At 45.8% G+C, this 25,017-nt stretch overlaps 1 long non-coding RNA gene across 1 annotated transcript in view; it reads left to right on the plus strand.

Moving 5' to 3' along the window:
• Positions 1–14,327: 14,327 nt before the first annotated feature.
• Positions 14,328–25,017, plus strand: part of LOC147657912 (uncharacterized) — a 78,147-nt gene continuing 67,457 nt past the window's right edge. The window contains exon 1 of the long non-coding RNA XR_015291546.1: positions 14,328–14,448. This is a non-coding gene — a long non-coding RNA (uncharacterized LOC147657912). The remainder of the gene's footprint in view (positions 14,449–25,017) is intronic.

The raw sequence follows: 25,017 nt of genomic DNA on the forward strand, positions 1-25,017 counted from the left end.
TCCTCTACCCCCTCCTCCTCCCCTCCTTCCCTTTGCACCCGTGGATTTGATCTACGGACCCAGATCCCCCGAAACGGGCCCCTTTCTCGGAATCACTAATTAGCGTCCTTCTCGCTTTCTTCTTTTCCAATCAGCCGGACAGTCGTCGAATCTGATCGAAGAGACCAAGGGGCCAGGGCCAGACTGACTGACGCCTTCGCATAATTTACGACACGATAACGTTCGATCCATCCAACGAAAAAGTAAACCACCTCGGGAAGGAAGGAGGAGGACCCCGTTTCGAATCCATGCAATTACGATCTTTTACGATTGAATTGATCCACATTTCTATTTGTTGATTTCTATTGTATTGATTATTCTTACTTCGAAAGAGTTTCGATGAAGAGGATGGAGTTTGCTGGAGCACTTTGTCGCTTTAATTCGGAGAATATTTTCGAAATAAGAGTCGAATTTTGATTAAAAAATTACAAACGCTCATTAGGAGGAACTAACAAGAGAATCTAACAAGAGAAATGCATCGGGAGATGCAAGTAAATTATAATCTTTTTCCAAGCTTAGAAAATGCTGGAAAGTAAGCAGACAGAATAGATAGATTCGAATGATTAATTGGCCGTTTAATTGGCCTCGAATCGCGAGGCGAAGAACGCGGCAATAAAACGCGGGAAACTAAGTGGGATCGTAAGTGACACGTTTCAAGGAGGATGTTGAATATGATATTAAGAGCAGCCGAAAGTATGCGGAGCGTATCTGTCGCGCGACACGCCGCACGGGCACACATATCTCCACGTCCTTGTTTGGCAATAAGAACTGCCTCGGAATAAAGCAGAAACGTGACCGGCGCTCCTCGCAATTTACGTCAAAAGCGGCGTCGTGGATTCCCGCATACCGAATAACGACGTCGTCGAGAATAATGTCGCCTATGTAGATTCGATCCCGATAGCAGCAAAATACCACGCCGGTATCTCGCCGCAGTCCCTCACTCTGGTCAAGAGGAAAAAAAAAAGGCGAAAAAAAAAAAGAAAGGAAGAGAAAAGGAAAAAAAAAGAAGAAGAAGAAGATAAAGCAGAAATAAAGAGAGAAAAGAAAAGAAAAGAAACAGGAACAGGGTGTTCTTCCACGATCGGTGCCGTTCTCGAAGATGAAGGGATAAAACCCTTCTTCTTCCTCTTCTTCTTCTTCTTAAACGTTCGTGCTCTTTATCGCCTCTCTTTATCCCCTCCCCTCACAAAAGGAGAAAAGTCACGATACTCGAACAGAGAGAGAGAGAGAGAGAGGCAGTTTCACCGCGTGATAGATAATGACAATTTCGTGTCACCGATTCCTCGAGGAAACGATTCTAACGAGCGCGCCCGTTTTACCTGTTGCACCGTGGGGTCCCTCGGAGAGGAGGGAAGGGGAGGGGGAGGGGGAGAGCCGCGGCGCACAATGCAGGGGAGGCTGGAACGGATAGCAGAGTTTTTTGCCCAATTGAATTGAATGTAAAACACGGCCTTACATCAATCTGAGCCGCGAGGCTGAGTGACCGGAGTGATTTAAGCATCGGCCTGTGGACCGCCGCTGCTGCCGCCGCCGCCGCCGCCGCCGCGCGCTCTTTAGAGCTTTCCTGTCTCTCCTCGGGGCTGGCGTTCGAGGCGAATCGAAAAGGAGTTGGCGTTAACCCGATCTCTTCTCTTCTCGGTCGTTCAACTTGTCGTTCTCTTCCCTCCGATCGGTCGATCGCTCGTCGTCGTCGTCGTCGTCGTTTCTCTCCTTTCCTCTTGCCGTCTCTTAAAGGGCTTTCCCTCTTTTCTTTTTTTCTTCTGCCCTCCTCCTCAAGAAAATTGGACATTTTCTCTCGAAAGGCGAACCTTTCGCTTTTCATCGCTTTCGAGGACCACCCGTGTTCGTTAAACCACGCGTTCCTCCGCGCGGTCCCACGTTGGCGTGGCTAAGACCGTCGAGGAAGGAAGATCGATCTTCTTCTCGTGCCTCCTGTTGCCCTATCTCGAGGCATATATATATATATATATATATATATATATATATATATATATATATATATATATATATATACATAGAAGAGAATCAGAGACACAGAGATCCCCACGTCCATCGTTGGGAGGAATTTATCGTCGGTTGTGGACCGTTTTATGATAATTGGTCCCGGTATCGGGTATATGAGGATGGTAGTTTTTTGTTTTCGTCCACGGAAAAAGGGACGCGAGGAGGAAGGAGAGGAGGGGGAGAAGGGGATACGAGGCGGAGCCTCGTACGGCGCGGAACGAGCGGAGAGCGGAATTAGCGGATCCGGGTAAAAATCGAAAGGCGGGGGAAGGGGAGGAGGTTCCTCCGGATGTAAATCAACCGGCCCGTGGCAAATGTGGCGCGCGAGAAGGCTCCACTCCTATATTCACCGGGTGTACAAACCCGCGTTCCAAACTCGCTGACAAACTCGAAACAACATTCCTCCGCCTTTCGTTTCTTCCTTTTCTCGCCTCCTCCCTTTGTCCCTCCTCCACCTCCACCTCCACCTCCTCTCCTCCCCTCCCCCATTGTTCCCCGAATTTCTTCCTCCTCCACCCCCTACCAATTTATTTGTCCCCGATTATCGGTGGCTAGATTTACATCCACCTACCCTTCCCCGGAGAGGAACAGATCCACCAGAGATTCGCCAATACCCTAGTTAGAGAGGGGTCCCCAGATCCATCGAGGAGAGGTGGGGAATCGGTATAAAGGGGGAGGGGGCGGAATGGCGCGGAAGAAGACGACGACGACGACGACGACGACGACGACGACGACGACGACGACGACGAGACCCGCTGCTGCTGTACACGGTTCGAGTTAAGCGACAATTAAAAAAATAAAGATCGAGAAAAGGGAAGGAGAGAGAGGGAAAGAGAGAGAGAGAGAGAGGTGGCGCGGGAATCGGTGTGCCTGCACGCACGTCCCCAAGCAAGGGGACTCCCACACTCCTTACGGGCGCGGGACACACGTACGCACCGTCCCCACGGTGTGCGTCACGGTGTTGGTAAAGGTGGATACCACACGGGACAGGCAGCCCAGGTATATAAGCTCGCCTCTACCGAACCGTTGTCTTAAGGCTACCATATATTACGTCGGAGGGGCCGTGGGTCCCTGGACGACGAGGTTGTCCTCGTCCCACCACCTACCGGGCCCTACCCACTCCGTTCCTCTTCCCGTCTCCGTTCCTCTCCGTCTCTCGCTTCCTCCGGACAGAGGAGGAAGGGGAGGGGGGGAGGGAGGGAGATCTCGAAGAGGTCCCACAGGCCCCGTGTCGTCGCGGGCATTCCTGGAGCTGATTTTATTTGTAGGATGTCAACCAGTCGCGGCCCACGGGGCAGGGGGAGGAATCGAGGGGACGCAGAATGCGACGAGACCGAGAGAGAGAGAGAGAGAGAGAGAGAGAGAGAGGAGCTGCGCGGCCATGGGACCCGGATCGGACCCAGACCCGACAGCACCAAACGGCAATTAATTCCCCTCTCGATTTATCGTGTCTAACTGCGCCGATCGGGGCCCGCGGATCCTATTACCCCCGCGGCCTCGATCATTTTTCCTCGCCCCGGACACCGGCTCGCGTGTTCCCGCCGCGGCCTCCGCTGCCAATCATTTCGACGCTTCTGTCAGCTCCCGTCTCACTTCCCGTTCCCCTCTCCGCCACTTTTCTTTCGCGCCACGGAGAGGGGAGAGGGAGGGGAAATTTGGGCACTACACTTCGAATTGTCCGACACGAGTTTCTGAAAGGAGCAGTTCGAGATATTAAAATGTGATTCGCACGAGGGAAGAAATTACGAGGAAATGTCCTCGGTTTATCTCCGATTTATGGAAAAATTTGGGCCCTATTTCGATTGTCTCATCTCAGTACGAATTAGTGGAACGAAGTTGAAGTAGTATAATAAAATTCGCACGAGGGAAGAAATCGAAGAATTCGATTTGTCTCATTATGGAAAAATTTGGGCCTACACTTCGGACTATTCGGTACGAATTTTTGAAATAGTTCGAAATATTGAAATGAAATTCGCAAGAGGGAAGAAATTACGAAGAAATTTATCTCGGATTTATAGAAAAATTTGGGCCTACAGCTAGATAATAGTTTGAAATATTAAAATGAAGTTACGAAGATGTTTATCTCGGATTTATAGAAAAATTTGGGCCTATAGCTAGACATAACAAAGTTTGAAATATTGAAGTGAAGTTCGCAAGAGGGAAGAAATTACGAAAAAATTTATCTGGGATTTATTTATGGAAAAATTTCGATCAATGAACATTACCCACGTTTACGTTATTATCGATAACGGTATATATACCGAGCGGTAAATGCTCAGCCTCTCTAAGAGAGAGAGAAGGGTTAAACGACCTCGTGGCATCCTTTCCGCGAGGTAGATAAAACGCGAGAAGACAATGACCACGCGATAACAGTCTGTTTTATGGCGAGTATCCGTTCCCCGGGTATATACGTGGGCTGAATCCGCGCCACGGCTTTTCCTTCGTCAAATTTAACGATATTAATCGGACCGTGGATCCTCGACATTCCTCCTCGGCCAACGGTCCCCTAGACACGGCTACCGTTTTTGATTATCGATCAGAGACATTTTTCTCCAAGCCAAGATTGACTGGCCAGATAAGAGCCTGGCCCAAGGGTAGCTGTCTCTCCTTCCTTCGAAAATCTTGTCCCATCGATCTCCTCTCGATGCTTCAATTCCTTCGACCTCTCTCTGACCGCACATCTTCCATTCAAATTTCCATCCATTCTACGTTTTCTTTCTTTCTTTCTTTTTTTTTTTTTTTCTTTCGCAAAATTTCCCTTTAATGTATACAAAAACAGACCTTCGATTCTCGACCAAGAATCGCACATTTCTAGAAACTGCCAGATACAACGTTATTCTCACGGTGTCGATATCGATATCTCTCGGCCCCCGAAAGATAAACCAAGAAGTATCTGGTCCACTGGTCGCGGACCGGTTAAAATCGGCCGGCAAAGGAGGGGGGTGGGGGGAGGGGTGACGCGTCCATTCGTATTCGAAATGGCGAAAGCGATATCGAGGACGGTTGTAATGGGTAAAAATTAGCCGTGACGGAGGGCATGAATCGGACGAGACGGTAATGGTCGCCGGATTCTCGTCACGACCATAGATCGTTGGGTGCCGTGGTAGCCGGGACTGCCCGCTGGGCGTCCCAACACTATCGCTCCCGGATCAGCCACGGATTTCAGAAGCTACCAACTTATATATATCCACCCAGTGTTTATGTATGTTTATGCCTGTGTGCGGCCAGTCTTTACGGACCCCCCGCTGCAGCTCACCTCTCGCGAACTCTCCTCTCTCGCGGAAAGGAGCGGGGTTGCTGGGGCCCTTCCAATCTTTTCCCCTCGTCGATGCCTTCGCGAAAGGTGTAATAATTTAACAGCTCCGTTCCAATCACCAGCCAATCAACCTTTCCAACTTTTCTCACCTCTTCCTCCCTTTCGAACTCCTTTCCAGGTCGAAAGGAGCAAGCTCTTTTTCTTTTCCTTTTTTCCATCCATCCCTGGACACCCAGGAAAGGTTTCGATCGATGATTGATATATCGATATGGAAATACACACACATATACGAGGAGATATACTATGCTCGCTCCTCGTCTAATTGCCTCCTCCCTCCTGTCTATTTTCGGCCCGATGATTTATGGTGGGAATATGCAAAGCAGAGCGAAGACTCGAGTCGAGTCGATTACCCCGCCCGTTTCCACCGATCGTTTTTATATTAATACGATAAAATTAATCGAACGTAAGTTGGATTAGGGGAGGAGAAAGAGGAGGAAGCAGGTTAGTTGTATCCGATTTTTCGAAATACGGTCGTATATATAAATATAAACGATAATAACGAAGGGATGAAGATCTCTCCGAGGGGCGCCTCTATTCGGTCGAATTAATTACGATTTTAGCCGGTTTTATTAATACTTAATAAAGGGAGAATAGTCGTCGAGCCCGTCCCCCTCTCCAACTCTCGTCCAACTCCTCGTCGAAACGTCGTATAATATTCGAAAAGCGGTTCCTCCGGGGATGGCGGGTAAAAAAGGAGGCGGCGACAGGGTGGTGGAGGGAGCCGACTTTACGACTGGCGGAATGCCCGGTTCGGCCCTTTTTACGCGCCGATTTTTAATTGAATTAAACGATGATAAATAATCCGCCCGATACGAGAATGTCGCCGCCCGTTTTACGTGCCGGATTTTTCTGCTCTCTGGATTCGGCTCCCTTCCGAACCGCTTTCGATTTCTTTTGCCCTCCCCAAGCTGGATGGAATCCGTTGGAATACACGGTATCCACGGCCCCTCCACGTCGATTGAACTCGATGTAGTGTATTTACTTTTTAAAAATAACCCTCTCGTTAGGAGGAGACGACGCGCTTTGCACTTGCACTTGTGCCCAGCTCTTCCCCGCCTCGAATCGACGCTTCACGATGACACGAAACTTTTTTTTCGTACGTCACCATCCTATCCTTTTATTATACATCTACATTAATATTAACCTAGTTTAGAAGCTAACCTTTTTGAATATAAATACGAGCGCAAAGGATCGACATCTTATCGATCCGCCTGACAGTCTCTCCCGCGTCTCTCCCACGTCTCTCCCGCGTCTCTCCCGCGTCTCTCCCGCGTCTCTCCCACGTCTCTCCCGCGTCTCTCCCGCGTCTCTCCCGCGTCTCTCCCGCGTCTCTCCCTCCAGTTATCTCGATATATATACAAAGAGCGTGTTGATTCGATTAAAAAGTGTAATATCATTGTCACGAGACGCGGAGAAAGATGGTGGATAACACGTTATCCAGTAGCCCGGTAGGAAATGGGTTCGAGTTCGGGAGGAATTCGAGGGGTGTTTCGCGTCGAGCTATCGAGGGATCGGGAGGAAGGTCGGATGTTCGAAAGGAGCCGGTGTTCGAGGCGGGCAGGCAGGAGAGGGTGAGGGGGGCCCGGGCCCATTTATCATACAGGAAACAATAGGAACTGGCAAAACACGTGCTTCGCGCGCGCTCTGCAAAACCGGCCGAGGCGCAGACCTCGGACGGGAGGAGGAAAGAGATTCTCTACTCCCCCCCCCTTTCTCTCTTTCTCTCTCTCTTCTTTCGAGGGAAGAAGAAGAAGAGGAGAGGGTCCAGATACATAATACGAGGCTGTGGGCAAACAGGCGAAAAAGGAACGAGTCACCGCGAGGGAGGAGAGACGGGAGCAGAGCGACGGTCTCTCCCTTCATTTGTTAAAACAATATAACAATTCATTTTTGTCACATCCACTGTCGAAGGGCTTTTATTGTGACGGCCCAGCCCCCCTCTCGGAATTGTTTCACCGCTCGCCAAACTATTGTCGAACCGGCACGACGATCTCTCTCTCTCTCTCTGCGTGCGTCTTTCCTCCTCTCTCCTCAGGGACGGACGAATATCGTATCGGGACGAGATTCGAGTAAAAATCGAGAGTCGAGGAATACGAATCTCTTTTTTTCCACCGCGAATTTTTACAATTAATCGCGATCCTTGGTATTCGAATTCGAAGATTTTCTCCAGGTTTTTTTATTACTTCTCTTTCTTTCTTTTTTCCTCGCGATAAGAAGATAAGATTCATCCGGGTTTTATTTTATTTCAGTTTATCGCGAAAATATCGTATCAATCGTTCGACAACGATTCCACTTTCGAACGAAGTACAAAATTCCACGCAGTTTCTTCTTCTTCTTCTTCTTCTTCGTCGTCGTCGAACTGTCTGTCCATCCTATCCACCGTTGGCCGATTATTTATTCCTCTCTTCGCCATTTTTTTTCTCTCCTCCCTCCTTTTTTCGAATCGAAGGGGAAAAAGAGAGAAGCGGGGCCGATGTTTAAAACGTGACGATAGATTCGCGGCGAGGAACGCCATTATGGATGAGCAAAACTCTGAAGCCGGTCTTCCTGGTCCCGGCCATAAGTTAGCTGCCACCGGCTTGAACCCGGCTGCATGAGAGATACCCGCGGCATCGCATTATTTACATATTTATATATTAAACGGTCAGCTCCTACTACCACGCGGCCCCCAACCACTCGGGGATACTCCCTTGTTGCCGTTGCCGGGATACGAATCGGCGAAATTTGTGTTGTAACCGGCCGATTCCCCGGTTGCCGGCTCGATAAAAATTCTCCACTATCCTCCTCACCTCTTCCCCCCTCTTTTTCCTTCTCTTCCTTCTCTTTCGTTTCGTTTCGCCTTGGAAACGTTTCTTCTTCTTCTTCAGGGAAGGAAACATCGGTTGGAAAAATGGTACTCTTTCTCTCTCCATCTCTGTCGGTTTCTGTTCCCTCGCGGGGGCATAATTCGCGAGGAAACAGGATAGTTATTAAATTACTCTCCTCTTCTCCCTTCCCTGCGGTATATTTTCGGCCGGTGGAATTTATCTCGTGGATCCAATTGCGTAGGAGGGGATTAACCTATGCGCGTTAGAAAGAGAGCGATTCTCTCCGAACTTTGTGCGAGGATGTGTTGACGGAAGGTTGGAAGGCGATTGGTAAAAATATGGATTTTTAATTATTTCTATTACATAATGAATCTCGCGTCGAAGCTCGATCCCTCTAAAAAATATTTTACTTATAATATGATTCTAATTAAAACTCGATCGTTCAACGCGCCTTTTTCTCGAGGAAACGAAAGAAACGGAAGGCTTTCCACATATTGAAAAAAGTCCACAAAAATACACTTCGAAAGAGAATAGTCTTCAAATGAAACAAAACTTTTATCTTGTACCAGAAAATAGGATAAAAAATAAAAACTTGTAAATAAAAATTTACTTTATCTTCATTTTTTAGATCTACAATCAAATAATTAAAGACTCGAAAAGTGTACACGTTAGATAAGAATAAAAGTATAATTTTTTTGAATCGGAAGAGGCGAACGCGCATTTCGAACGAGCGATCGATCATCGCAGCGCGGGGGGCGGGCAAAATGGCGGTTTAGGGCTTTTCTTCTTTTCTTCTTCTTCTTCTTCTTCTTCTTCTTCTAATTCGACGGGCGATGCGTTCGGCCGGGAGCGTGAGCTTGCGATATATTCGAGGCGAAAGAAAAGCGTTTCCGACATATTTCATGGGGAGGAAGATAACGCGAAACGGTCACGTGAAACGTGTCAGAAGGAACTATGAAGATTTATCGCGGCCGGGATCGGTGCTCCGCCGCTGCCGGGACGATCGATAATTCCTTCCTCGTTTGCTTGCAGAGCCGCGAGCTTGCAACCCCGTTTCGAACGCGATAAAGTCGTTAACGCGCATTATCAGCCTTTCCCAAGGCCACCCACTGAATAATATACAATGCTCGTTTTATATAGATCGGCCAACCGATGAAAAAAAAAAAAAAAAAGAAAAACGATGAAAGTCGCTCGTAGTGTACGTCGAGATAATGAACTTTTTAGATCGAAGACGAAACTCGAGCTCGTAAAAATACGAGCGAAACAATTTCTTTTGAAAGGAATCATTCGTTGCTTCGGTTAACTTTAAAAAATTTACAATCTTCCACATTCTTTTCCATCGATGTTCACTTTATATTCACGGTTTAACGTACACAGAAACGAAGTATTATAATTTTCACTTTCGCCCATACACATTTCGTATGCGATCCGTGAAAACGAGCCGACTATGATCCTAATAATAAAACACGCTTAAAGAACGAGCGTATATATATATATATATATACAGTCCTCGAGAAAAAAAATTTATTTCCCCGATTCACGCGTTCGTCCACCGAAATCTTAGACGCCCTTCACCGTTTTATCTGTTAACAAGCCCGACGAGTTTCCGCTCATATTTATCGGGGCCTGTTACGTATCGTTCGGCTCTCGAAACGCGTTCTCGTCGCGACGCTTGGAGAGACACGCGGTGTCGCGTCTCTGTGATTCGTATTTTTTCTCGAAGGTGGAGGGGAACGAGGGGCGAGGGAAGGAGGGCCTCGTTAACATACTTTCCTCCTTGACTGTATGCGCGTAGAGAGAAAGAAAGAGAGAGAGAGAGAGAGAGAGAGAGAGAGAGGGAGGGAGACGAACGAAAACAGGCTCTCTATGAGTAGCTTTTCGGCGGTGGAATTCCTCGCGAGGCAACCGTCACAAAGGGACCGCGACCGAGCCGGGGCCCATTTCGCCCGGCCGCCATTTTGGTGAACCGCTTTATAACTCAGGGGAACCAGCGTGCCTTCATCGCATCGTCATCCACCAGTTCTCAACCGCGAGTTTCCGCCCGATTCCAATCCTCCTCCTCCGTGTTCTAATCCTCCGTTATTCGAGGGGGAGGGAGGGGGGGATGGTTAAGGGGATGGATCGAGATCGATTCGAAAAATTATTGCTCGTTAATTATACTCGATCGCGACATTTAATTTAACTTCAAATCGTCAAATTTCCGTCTATGGAAATGGAAGTATCCGTTACTCTATCGCTTGTTCTATTAGCTTGTTCGATTGCCGTGCTATCATCTTTGAGTTCGCACAAGAATAAGTTCGCAAGCAAGCGTCGACGAAACTTAACTTCGGTTATATAAAGAAAATTTGGTTGGATCGCGCGAGTTTTTATCTATCTCTAAAAACGCAACTTCCTCCGAGAACCACTCGATTCTTATATAGAAAAATTATTACTCGTCCATCCTACATCATGGATCTCCTGGATTTCAAGTCTCCTTGAGTCTCGAATCAAATGTCAACCAAAACGACGAGACGTTGACGATCTCTGAATTGTTGAGAAAATTAACGGATGCTGCAAAAGGTCATAGCCAAAATTTTGATATACAGGCGAGAGGCATCGACGTTGTTCGTATCCGGCATAATTATGCAAAAACAGGGAGGGGAGGGGAGGGGAGGGAGGATCGGGCGAGATCAAAACGGCGCGGACGGGCCGGACAAATTGTTGGATTTATGGACGCGGTGGCGGGGCGAGAGGCGAGGTGGAGGACGAGGGGGCCGGGGAGGGGAGAGGACGGTGCTTGGATCCACCCCGGTGTGTTATCGTCGAAATCTCCGTAGCTTCCGAGAAGGGGAGGGGAGGGGGCCAACGAGCGAGGGAAGAAGAAGAACCGGCCACGAATGTAAACCGCGTGTCCGCTCCTTCTTCGTCCCTTCGTCCCCTCGTTCCCTCCCTTTTCCTCCACGAGAGAGGATCTCTAACGTCTCCCCCTCTCCCTCTTCCCTCCCCCGGCTGTGAAAAAAATTTCGCAGCGCGATAAACGCCAGCCCGAATAAGGAGCGCGAAAGTGGACGAAAAATGGCACGCGCCCTCCTCCTCCTCCTCCTCCTCCTTCTTCTTCTTCTCGAGATCATCCTACTGATTTTCGTTGGATGATTTTTTTTTTTTTTTTTTCAAAATATATTGTTCAAGAGGAAATTTTTATCGTTTATTTTCGTCTTGCTGTACGGATAAAGAAGAACGTTCTTGGATCTTCTTTCTTTAGATCGTTCGAAAAAGAGGAATGGCACGATCCTTTTCAGATCTTTTTTCGTTTTAGTCGATATATCGAAATATATTTTTCGTTTCGTCGTTCTTTTTTTAAGGTTGTACCACTGTAATTGTAATGTATTTCGTTTCATTCGCTTCGGGATTTGGAAGTATGGAGTACGAAGTTGCCATTTTTTGGACGTTTTTATTCGTACTCTTTTACAGCGCTTAGGGAAAGATCTAGATCTTGTAATTTATGTGTAAATTTATATAAAATTTGCGAAAAAGAGATAAAATTTCGTTTTTTACACGAAAAATGGCACGACCTTTCCACGCCGCTGCTCGCCGATGAAAATGGCACTCTTTCGAATCTTTTCTCAGTTTTCGAAAAACTGTTTATATATTGAAATATATTTTTCGCGTCTTTTAATTTTTTAACGTTGTAATTCGTATTTTCTTTCATCATGGGGCAGAAAGTTACCATTCTTTGTCGGTATTTTTATTTACATTTCTATTAAAAACTTAAAAACTTGAAACACCTAAATCCTCTAATTTATTCGTAAACTTATCATGCGTGTCATAAAAAAGATAAAATTTCCTGGAACGCTTTTCAAAACACGGTATAAACACGGTTTATATTGCAAGAGAAACCACATTTCGTGTTTTCTCCGGGAATTCGAGTGGATACCATCCGAGAATGCGATTTTTCATCTATGATCGCGCGGCATTCCGGTTTTTTTCTCGTCCCACGGAGAGGATCCAGCTTCTCTCTCTCTCTCTCTCTCTCTCTCTCTCTCCCCTTTCTGGGTTTCGGCGAAAGCAAGCTCTCTCGATGGACCGGCTAGATTTCTATTCGCGATTAGGAGGCGCGTATACGCGTTCTACGTGACGAGAATGCCCGTCAGAGGCGCGCTTCTCGTTGAACGGTCCGCGATATCGGGTTTCTGCCCTCTAACGACACCATCTGTTGCGTATTCGTTTGGCCCACGCGGCCACCAACCGTCGCCTTTCGCTCTCTCGTCAACTCGCGGAAACAAAAGGTCGCGCGGATTTTTTTCCCCGCTTTTTGGACACGAGAACAAACGACAGAGGAGGAAAAATGAGGGAGGAGTACGTTTCTTCGTACGAAGATTTATACGGAATATAGCATCGGTCCAGTTTGGTTAAGTTGTATAACGCTACGATACCCGCAATCCACAAGGAAAAGAGGGAATTTTTAAATCGTTTTTAAATCGATAAGCGATGGCTAAAAAACGAATCCACTTTGACGAAACAACTCGTAAACTAAACTTTCTAATTCTCTTCCTATCCCGTTCTCCGTTTCTCATCGAGGTTAGAAAATTGGACAAAGATCACCTTCTATCGAGTTTCTTTCGTGAAGTATTTGTAATCGCAAATAAGAATTTACAACGAATCGGCAAGCTGTCGAACGATCTTTCATATTTAAAATTCTCGTCACGCGAAACGAGTGTGATAATCACATTCCAGACACGAGCAAAATTGTAATAAAATTGTCCGGGACTAAACTTACCTCGACGATCAGTCACCTCAATGATAACCGTGCACTTCCAAACCGTGTTGCGCGAAGAGAGGATTATCAATTAAAAAGCTACGAATAAACGAGTTATTCGCTTCAAATTGTATATTTTCGCGTTATTATTGCATAAAAGATGGGCGAATAGCGTTCACGGACGCGTGGTGATTCAGCGAATAAAACCGTTCGAGGCGGCGTGCGAGGGCCTTAAGGGCCGTTTCTCGCGCATTGTTTCAGACCCCCGCGGGGCCACAGCCTCGCGAGTCATCCGGGAAAATTAGTTCGTCCGCGGGGGGTTCCTTGTTACCACCGTGGCGCCCCCTTTCCTCCGCTCGCGACACGTGAGAAACTTTTACGCGCCATCCTTCTGAAAAAAGACCTCCTCCTCCTCCTCCTCCTTCTCCGTTCTCTCGGGAGAATTTCGATCGAGAGGGATCGAGAGGATATTTCTTTTCGAGGGAAAACGAAAACTCTTCGTTCGATGAGTTAAGAGGAACAAAAGAGTCGAGGAAGAAATAATAGATACAAATAACAAATCGTAAGTAATAGAGAGATAATAAATTTCTTACGAATGTAATGAAATTCGGGAACGATTAATTAAACGTTTCTTCATTTTCGTCGACAATTCTTTTCTTCTGCGATCAATCAACTCATCCGTATTTTCAAAGAAACGTCTTCTCGATCGTTCAACTCTTTCAATCTGTTACGTTGTCCGTAATTCTTAAATTTTTTCGAAAATTTCTTCGAATCGCGTCACGATCTTTGATCCAAGAGAAAGTTTATATATATATATATATATATATATATATATATATACACACACACATTGGATGGAAGGAGGAAGGTTTGGGCATGTCGAGTTGTAATTTGACCGTTTAGGCGGCGTCTCCTGCGGAGCGAGATCGACTCGCGCGTTCTCATAGTCATTCCCGGAGTAACTCGAATACCATTGTTGCGTAACATGAGATAGCGACGAGCCGGAATAATAACCGACCAGCACGACGGCCCCTAACGAAATTAATCCCTTTGTCGTAACCGAGATTGAAATTTCGAGCCGGGTAAACGGCCGAATTAACCGATTTGTCGTGGAAACAAAGAGACACTTGTTTCACCGCCTCCACCGCGAGGCGAAGGAAAAGGAAAGAAAGAAGGAAGGGAAGAGAGAGAGAGAGAAAGAGAGAGAGTTACTCCTTCGATAATTGCGATCGAGACGCGCGTCCAAGGCGTGAACGGCACGAATAGGGCGTTGATTTGACGACACTCCCATCTGGGGGAGAAAACTCGAGGCGCACGCATGCATTATGCATCGCGTGCCGCGTTGTTTATCCATTGTCCTCCACGCTTTCTTTCAGCTTTTCGAACACTCCCACCTGCTTCCCAACCACAAACACCATCTCTCGCCCATTATCTTTCTTCTAGTTCTTTTCGGTAGTCGGAGGATATCTCATCGAGTGTGTTTGGTGTATACGGTGTACGTGCCAATGTTAGGATCTCGATTAGGATTCGACGGCAATTCTTTTAAGGTTAGATTTTCTCTTTTCCTTTTTTTACAAGCGTTCTTGATCCTTTCTTTCTCGCTCTTCTTACGAATGACTCGTCCAGAATCTAATTGATTACTTTCCCTCCTTTCGATTCTTTTCGATATTTCGAAAAGTTTGCAGAAATTTCTTCGGACAGATTTTCTAAGTATAAGCGCGTACAGCACGATAATATCATTATTCGAGTTATTTGATACGATCGATACAAAAATCTTTCGAACCTTTTACTCAAGATACGATTTATTAAGAGAAAATTATTTATCCTCGTTGTTTAAAGTTCAACGTAACGGAATCGAGCGTCGATTTTACGCGAAAAAATTTAAATACAAATCGTCCCGTCAATTGTCGCTAATTTCCTTAGACTCGCACAGAAACGGCCGTACATCCCAGGAGCTCTAATTAATTCGCGGCGATTACTAATTGGACGCGTCTCGTGGGTTTCTATCATTCTTCTGGTCCGGGCCAGACAGCGATCCTGACCCCTTCAGCGTTTCCAATTACCGTGTGTCGGCGATTGCTCGCAAGGTGCGGGCAATCGCCCGTCCCCCCTTCGCCCCGGCTCGTTGTCAACCGGTCACGTGGAAACGAGTCGGAGAGCGGAAAGGAGAGACTCATAGCCGCGTTATCGACGGAATGTAAGCAATCGGAGCGATCGATCGATGTGGTAGCGATGCGGAGAACGCTGTGCTCACCTACCAGAACATCCCTACCGGCTACCGGCTCTCCATACGGCCAGATACGCCATCTTCTCTTTCTCGTTGCTCGGTCGCGTCGAACCCGGGACTCGATCTGATATCTCGAACCGCCTCCATCGGCTATCACTCTCCTCCCTCGCATTCTTTCTATTTCCTCCCCGTGCCCTCTGTCCGAGTTATTCCGGGGTCAAACTCGAGTCACGTTGGGCTATAGCGTGTTTTTTCTTTTTTTTTTTTTTTTTTTTTTCTTTTTTAATTCTTGCATCATTTTTCGGTGGATTCGAAATGAGGTTGGAGTGTGAGAGGAAAGGGAAGGGCGAAAGTAGATAGTATGCATGCAGTGGAAAAAATTGAACACAGGACGGCGAGGAATAAAACGAATTTTTTTGTTCGAGCTTTCTTTCGTAAGAGCTCGTTCCACCCTCGTCCTCGGAATATATAATAATTTTCACTTCTAATTGGAGTGGATCTCGCAGGAAAGGATCGGGAGAGACGCGTGTTGAAGGCGTATCGGTGTGGCGCGGGCGGTAGAATTTTCTCAGGTCGGTCCCCGGGCGTTTATTCGGGTTCTGGACCAACCCATCCATCGTTCGGGTGTCTGCTTGGCTCGTTAGCGATTCTGCATGAGTTGTCCCTGTTCCCCGGTTGTCTCTTGTCTTTTTTCGTGGGCCCACGAGCGAAGCCAGGCCTCCGCGGGGCCCCCTTGACGTGGGACCACCCCGTGCACCCGACAGGTATCCCCGTCTGTCACGTGACCTGTCACGCGCATACCTTAAATCCTTCCTAGAGGGTTTCAAATTCGAACATTTCCCGACAGGGTCACGACTTTATTCTTCTTCTTCTTCTTCTTCTTTTTAGTTTCTTCTCTTCGACGCCGCCAATATTCGTCGTCAGCAAATGGGATAAAATTTAACGTAATTGAAGTTAATAAATAATCGCAAAAAAGCGAATATACATGTCCACGAGTAAACGTCATTCAAGCGTTTTAATAATTACTTGGATATTGAATATATTGTTCGAGGAAATTTTACTCGACTCGATCTCACTTTTTCAACGTCGATGTCGAACTCTGACCATCGGGTTTCGCGAATATCGTAGAAAAATAAAGGGCGAGGCGATCTTGTATATTTATAGAAGTAGCGTTTGCTTCGAATAAATTTTTTTTTTTTTTCTTTTTCTCAGAATACGTATGCACAACGCGTACCATTTCGCCTCGAATAAATTCTTATAGCGCGATCCTCGATCAATCTGGTCCCCGTTTAGCGGAGGTATGGCGCGCGTGCCAGACACGTAGGGAAATTTTGCCGTACGCCTCAAGGATGAAGGAGGAGGATGGGGAACGGTGTTTACTGAATTTTTTAGCGAATAGCAACGGGGCACGTATGCGCGGCACGTAGCATTTGCCACGAATAAATTCTCATAGCCCGATCTTCGATCAATCTAATCTCTCGTTAAATGGAGCCTATTTGCGCGCGTGCCAGACACGTAGGGAAATTTTCACTGGCACGTGAACCATTTACCGGTGATATCATTTTGCAACCTTATAAATTATTCACATTTCTTCCTTTCTTCTTCCTTTTTTTTTTTTTCAATCGAATCGCCACTTTCGTAAATAAATTCATCTTCACATCACCATTTATCACGCACAGCCTTCCGAACGATTCGGACGCGTAAACACAATAATTCATCCCTTCAACGATCCTCTCTTTCGAAATGTAAAATGTTCTCGTTTCGACGAGAACGATTGGTATAAACGTGAGGCCCCCCCCCCCCAAAAAAAAATGCTTTACGAATTAAAAGTTCTATTTCACAAAAAATCGGAATCCAATCGAAATAACAATCGTGAACACATACTTTAAGTCCCCCGCAAACGGGCCCGAAGGAGAAAATCCTCCCGAAAAAAATCTCACGTAAGTTACACACGGTGGCCACAACGACGACGCCCTTCGATTTCCCATATTTCCTGGAAATAACAGCGAAATAAATTTGATTTCGTCCCGGCGCGGTAGTACGTTACACGTGTTGGATCCGATACCATCTTCGCCCGGTATCGATTTCACGAAACCTCTCTCTCTCTCTCTCTCTCTTTCCTTTCCTTCCTGTCGAATCGCGTCTCCGATTTTCCAGCGGGGAGAGACGACGACTCCCACGAAGGGAGAAGAAGGTTGAAATCTCCTTCGATTTCAACGTTCACGATCCGTGAGAAAGAGGGTTTCTTCGGGAGGGGGAGGGTTTTTAGGGCCGGATCCTAAAGTAAACTGGGGGGGGGGAGGGGGAGGAGGAGAGTGAAAAGGGAACGGTTGCCGGAACGCATGTCCACCGGTTGTTGGACCATTTGCTCGCATCCCGTGTGGTCCGTCGATGTCCCCATTGTTTCTGAACCTGGCCGTCCGTATTCAAATTCGCTCGTTCCGAATTGGCCGGAGGGGGCCCCGCTCGCGGATCCCGCGACCAAGCGACAAGGAGGAGGAGGAGGAGGAGGAGGAGGAGGAGGAGGAGGGTCTCGGTATTACGAAAGAAGGAGACGGAAGGAGAGGCGAGGAAGAGGAGGAGGAGGAGCGTGTTCGAGGGGAGGAAGAAGCGTGATGCACGCGGTGTAACACTGTGTGCGCGCCGGCGTACAGAGAGAAAGACGAGGACTGGAATAAAATATTCACAGCCGCGGCCCGAGCCGGGGCCTTAATTGCGATCAGACGCGATCTCGGATTCCAACGGCCGGTGGGCCCACGAACCGAACCTAAGAAGTCCCTTCTCTGGGAGAGGAGTTTCTTCTTTCTCTCCTCTCCTTCTTCTCCTTTCTCCTTCCTCTTCTCCTCTGTTCTTCTAGACGTGCTTGTTGTTTCTTCTTTGAAACGCGTTCTCTCTCTTTCTAAGTGGGCCTCTTTCAGCGGCCACGCAGCTGCGCCTCTCTTATTCGTCCCTCCCGATCGTTTTCGTTCCAACCTCCCCCTCCCAACACCGGCCACTACCGTGTCTCGACTCCTGTTTATCCTGTTACGATGAGATGTATCGACCTGTTCCTCTTCTACCATCTACGACCGCCGGGATTATTTAATTAGCTAGGCGATAGATCCACCGTTCGCTCTGCCATTGCGATTTCCGCCCGTCCAGAAATTGGGGGAAATGTTTTCGCGTCCAATGTTTTGGATCGTACCATGATTTGTATGTATGTATGATATGTATGTATGTATGTATGTGTACGTGTATTTAATACGGTCTGTTACGTAATAAGGGAGGGGAAATTTTTATACGTGCGAGTAATTGATGGGGGAGAGCGGGTAATTACACGAGGCTAGCGCCATTTACGGGCCAGCGTTGTAAAGAAAGGCTAAATTTTTATCAAGTTTAGTCCATATATCATCCGCGTGGCGGTGCGTTTATCGAGTGTATATCTCCGGTTAATAACGAGTCGTGTTAAAAATGTAGATAGGAGAAGATTGGAGAAGATTGGAACGGCCGTTATCGTCTCTGTCGGTCGAGGAATACGATGTCGTGGGAGAATTTGAACGAACGATGAACGACCGGCTATCGATACGAAGTCATAGACGGATTAAACGTAGCCGAGTTTGCGAGTGTAAACCCGAGGGATTCTTTTTCAACGATTGAAACTCAATTTTAGATCGAGAAAGGATATGGTCCAGCTACGAAATAGCTCGATGGTAACGGAAGGGGTTAGTCAAATTTTGAACGATGGCGAGCGGAAGAGATCGGCGAGCCAGGATTCGCTTACTTTCCTCTCGCTCCCGATAGGATCTCCCTTAGATTGCGTAACACACATCGTTACCTAATATCCTCTCAAAACTTCCTCTGTTTAACTGGCAACTTCGCAACCAGCCGCGATATCGTTGGTAATATCATCGTGATACTCGTACAAACTCGTACGAGTTTGTTTTTAATTGAACGAAAATTGATGTTAATTTTATCCTTGAACGATATTTAAATTCTCCAGAACATCAATGTTGCATTACAGAGTGTCGATGGCATTCCATTGCCAATAATACAACGCGAAATATTTCGTTTACGATACTAATAATAATATTGCATCGCGGAATATTTCATCGATGTCACGAATAATATTGCGAATAATTCGTTCTTCCTTCAATATTGACACTGTACGGAGAATATTGCACCGTGGAATATTTCGATAGTAGTATTACATTGTCAATATTGCACCGCGAAATATTTCGACAGTAGCATTATCAATATTGCACCGCAAAATATTTCATCGGTGGCTTTGCATTATCAATATTGCACCACGGAATATTTTACACGAAGGATATTGCACCGCGGAATATTTCATCGATGTCACGAATAATATTGCGAATAATTCGTCGATGGCGTTCCTCCTTCAATAGTGGCACTGTACGGAGAATATTGCACCGTGGAATATTTCGACAGTAGTATTACATTGTCAATGTTGCACCACGGAATATTTTGCACGGAGGATATTGGATCGCAAAATATTTCGACATTAGCATTACATTGTCAATATTGCACCGCAAAATATTTCATCGGTGGCTTTGCATTATCAATATTGCACCACGGAATATTTGGCACGAAGGATATTGCACCGTGGAATATTTTGTCCATTATCAATATTGCACCGCGGAATATTACGTCGGTGGCCTAGTATTATCGATATTACACCGCGGAATATCTCGTCCATGGCATTAGCAATATTGCACCGCGGAATATTTCGTCGACAATATTGCACGAAAAATATTGCATCGCGGAATATCTCGTCCATCGCATTACCAATATCGCGCCGCGAAATATCAATGGAATCGCACGAGAAGAATATTGCATCCCATATTTATATTTACGAATATTTCGTTTATAAATATTGCTGATTCCACCGATGATATTGCGAAATATCTCGTCCACGACGCTGCACTACCGATATTGCACCGCGTCGGAATGTTTCTTCCATTGGCTTTACCAATAAACCCGACAGCCAGTATCGATATTGCACCGCGTCGATATCCAAAGCTCGTCCGCTAAATAATTCGTTTCGTCGTCCGTGGAATCTCTGGCTCAACGACGTACGTGCATCTGACGCGTGATCGCGAAACGATCAACAACACACCGGGGCGAAACGAACGACATCGAGAACGAGGCGAGGTTAGGATGGAACCAGGTAAAAAAAAAAAAAAGAAAATATAAAAAGAGGAGAGAGAGAAAAAAGAAAGCGATTTGTGGATCTGTGGTTGTGTTAAGTGGCGTGTAAACGCGAATTCCTCGGACCGCTTCCGCATAACTGCGAATCCAAAGGAGTCCAGCCTGGATCCTGGGAATCTTGGATTTTTTCCGCGGCCTCCCCGCTTTCTCTCTATCCGTTTCTCCGGCTGCACGGCGGATGTGAACGCGACGATAAGGCCCGGGTACGTGCGTGACTCTCTTTCCGTCTCCGACCCCTCCCCCCTCTCCCTCTCCCTCTCCCTTGACACGGCATGGATGCATTGTTCCGCGCGATCTCCCGCGTACCTCTGCACCACGTATATTACATTGTTTCTCCGCCTGGAATTCGTTACCTCGAGCGCGTTACCCTACCGCCCCCTCTCCCCTCCCCTCCCCTCCCCTACTGCTCCTCCCTCCCTACTCTTCGATCGAGCTCTAGTGAAAAGTTACCAGAGATGATCCACCAGAGTGGATGAGTGTTTGGATTGGACGAAACTTGGCGAATTGAAGAGAGTAATGGTGAAAAGAGTAAACGAAAAGGGAAAGAGAAAACGGAGGGAGAACTCGGTTTATTAAACCGAGCTAGTTAGTTACTATTTTAACCCTAGCTTTCTCTCATCACAGATTCCTGTGTCGTGCTGGTGAAAAGTTACTAGGCCTCGTTCTAGGCTTTTCTAGTCAGATAGAAGGCGAACGGTCGGGGAAACGGTAAGGGGAGGGGGGAGCAGAATGTTTTTGTTTCGATAATAGAGACAACTTTGCTTCTTCGTTCATCGTGCTTTTTCCATCTTTTCTATAAGAAAATTTTTATTATTCGAATGTGTTATTATATATATATATAATAGGATTATGAAGAGAAGGATTCGTAACTTTTGTTGTAACTGTATTGAGATGATACGCTCGGTGAATGAACCGAAAAAAAAGAAAAGGGGAAAAAATCTCTCACAAACGTGTTTTACATGTTTTTTTCCTTCGAACGTGTTTACGAAGAGTTAGCGGGAATACACAAGGTTAAGAAGATAGGTAATTAAATTACGTTACATAAATTATTTAAGGAATGGGCAGTAACTTTTAATTAACGGTTTTCTTCTTTTTCTTTTTTTTTTTTTTTTCTTTTTTTTACGAGTTTCGATAAAGTTCGGCCACGAAGTAAATTGGCCAATATTCCCGGGTATCGGTATTGACTGTTTAAATAATGGGGAATCTATTATAATATTTTGATCTGTCAAAAAAAAAAAAAAAAAATAGAAAAAAACGTGTTTGCCTCGATCGTTCGAAGGCCGCACGATCGAACGATCCGCCTCGAATTTTTCCTCGCACGAATATAATTCGTTGGTCGGACGGCGTGCTCTCGCGGAATAATCGAGTTCACGCGGCCATGTCCGATATGCTAACGCGTTTTCATCGATAAAGCAATTTATTTCCTTGGCTCCTTGGTGGTGGACTACCGTTAGTTAGCAGCTGTTCCGAGACCCCGTCGTGTCTAGTTGTCGGCCCATTCAACATTCCTCTCCAGAAGCAAAATAAATCGTATCCCCTCCATCTCGATCGAAGAAAATTTGAAAATTCCCGCCACAGAGGGCGCCGCTTACCTCATCTTTTATCTTTATTCCTTCCTTTCCACCTAAACCCTCGAATTTTCTTATCTCTCGTCAACTTCTCAACACTGATTTGACTTGACGAAACAAAACACTTTTGTTTTTTATCCAACACGATTAGCGAGCAGCGTGTTCGTAATAACTCGCAACCGATCCATCCGGAGAAACCATACATTCGCAAGCGTTGAAAATCAAAGTTTCCCCTCGAGACGAGAAACGAGAGTGTATTTCCAAGTGTATTTCCCCCGCTCGGTGAGATCGAGCGATTACAAAAGGTTGGCGTGTCGAGGTGTCGAAATCGGTGGTTGGTCGTCGTCGGTCGCCAAGACACGCGTCCCTGTTTCGAAGATTCCGTGTAACATTGTAACGGAATCAGAAGCGTGTTCTTTTTCTTTTTTTTCTTTTTTTTTTTTTTCTCGTTCGTGGCGCTGCGAGGAGGCTGCGAGGAGGTGGCGAGGCGTCGGCTAACGTATCGGATAAAAATCTCTCGCTAGTGCTCGCCGTGTGACCAGAATTCCCATTATTCCCATCGTGGAATCACGCGCTCGGCCCTCCCGCCTCGAGTGTCGTCCACGCCGCGCTTCACATTTCAATAAGGCACCGGCCAATTACATCGCGGATTTATGGAACGAGCCGTCCATTGCACGCTCCCCCCTCCCCAAGAAAGAAATTTCTTTCTCTAACGACCCTCCTTCCCTCGTTAAAATTAGATTGCACTTGCACTTTCTCCATTCCTCGAAGTGTTGTTGTTATTGTTGTTGCTCGAAACGAACTTTCGAAAACTTTTTCGAAGAAGAATTTTCGTCAATTCTCGATCGAAACGAGTTGAAGAAAATCAAAAATCTCGAGGCGAGAAAAGTTAAAATTTTAAAAGGAAACTTTTATGAATCGAACGGAATGTTTTTTTTTCTTTTCGACGAGCGAAAAATTGAAATTGTGCGGGACGTTACGAAGCTCGGTCGGTAAGATGGAAAAATGTGCAACGTCCAATTGGAACGAAGTTTGATATTTCGAGCGAGGTTCAACAGATAGGTGGAGAGTTGCTGGTTCGAAAAAAAAAAAAAAAAAGGAGGGAAAAAGCTCGGATTTCGTGCACTATCGGCGAGATCAATCGGGCTAATTGAAATTCATACGCGACATTATCGACGATTCGCGGACGGAAACCGCGCACGCTACCGCGCAATCGCATCTTCGTGCCGTTTAATGCCACCCTCCTACACACGTTTCACGGGAATTACCCGCTACTTTGCTAACTCTGCGAGCTTTCTTTCTTCTTCTTTTTCCATAATAAGAAAAATTTTACGACTCTTATCAATCTCGTTTAATGTCCACCACGGTAAATTTTCTAAATATCCTTTTAACGTCTCTCGAGCAAATTTGCGGCTTAATTTGAATTTTATAATTTAAAAGAAGAATCGTATGTTCGCATCGGCCGAGGAATGCGTAATAAAAATATACGATTATTATTTAATTTGAAGAATGAACTTTTGATCGAAACCACCTGTAACCTCCATGACAGCCGGAATCGAAGATTTTGCTGGCCTCGAGAGACTCGCTTAGCAAAAGAAAAGAAGAAAAAGAAAGAAAAATCAATTGTTATCGTTTTGACGTGGTTTCGATCTGTTGTGAAACGGGTGGCGCACGTTCGACGACGACGAAGAGGAAGAAGAAGAAGAAGAAGGAGAAGAAGAAGAAGAGGAGCAAACGAGGGGAAAGATGGCGCGACATTAACGAACGTTCCCCGGGCCCGGTATCGCGATCCTCGATCGTTTTACACCGGGGGAGTTCATATGCCTGCGGCCGTACCCGTAAAATAAAATAAAATAAAGGGACGGCGTGCCACTGAATAAAAAAATAGGCCCATTAATTCGTCGGCTTATGTCCCACCGTCTCGCGCGTTCTCACAGCGTCGTCACGCGACTTCGTGCCCTTTTTTTCCCCTCCCAGCGCAAACAACCTTCTCACCAACGATTTTTACGCTTGCACCTTTCGCCCTTCGATCCAATAATTGCGCAAAATACGATCGTCCGTATTCTTTTTTCACGATCCTCGCCGCTTTCCCATATAGAGGAAGAATATTCGGAAATTTTAGAAGCTGGGTCAGGGTGCGTTGACGAATTTTTCCAATGTCGTCCATTCTTTTCCGGCGAGTTAATTTTCGATTGTTTAATTTGAGGGTTACGAAGGGGGAAGAGGTCGACGAATATCGTCGAGTTTTTCGGTTTTAGCAATGAATTTTCTGGCAAGTTAAACTTGAAAGGTAGTAAGGAGTAGAGGGAAGTTGAATTTTTCGAATATCGTCCATTTTTTCGGCTTTATCGATGAATTTTTTGGCAGGTTGATCTTCGAAAGTTAAACTTAAAAGTTGTAAGCTAAGGTGTAAAGGGGGATGTTGATGACGAATATCATCGATTTTTTCGATTCTAGTGTATGTATATTTTTTGGCGATCAAAAATTTTGGAAATTTAAATTTTATTTCGAAAGTTGATGAATTTTTCGGTTTTGAATTTTCTGGCAAGTTAATTTTCGAAAGTTAAACTTAAAAGCTGTAAGCTAAGGTGTAAAGGGGGATGTTGATGACGAATATCAACGATTTTTTCGATTTTAGTGTATGTATATTTTTTGGCGATCAAAAATTTTGGAAATTTAAATTTTATTTCGAAAGTTGATGAATTTTTCGATGTTAGCAATGAATTTTCGAACGAGTTAATATTCGAAAATTAAACTAGAAGCTAGGTATAAAGGGGGATTTTTCGCTAATGAATTTTTCGAAAACAAAATATAAATTTTAAAAGTTAATTTTCCACAATCTTCTGAAATACATTCTCGTTCAATCGCAATTTCCGCGAAGAGGATACAACAACACCGTTGCTCTCCCCTGAATCTTCTTCCCTGTTTTCCCTTGCCACGGACAAAAAGGGCTAGAATTTTCGAACCGAGGGAGAGCGATCTCCTTTTCGAAACCGTTCGACGAAAATATAAAGTTTTTTCTTTTTTTTTTTTTTTTTTTTTTTACGGAATTGAAAATTAGCATAATTCCAAGGAAGTGAGGGAGAAACAGAAGAGGGGGTGGGGGGGAGGAT

Source organism: Apis florea, unplaced genomic scaffold (genome assembly GCF_048593485.1).
Source record: "Apis florea isolate Af1SG1 unplaced genomic scaffold, ASM4859348v1 contig_2492_pilon, whole genome shotgun sequence".
Lineage (NCBI taxonomy): Eukaryota > Metazoa > Arthropoda > Insecta > Hymenoptera > Apidae > Apis > Apis florea.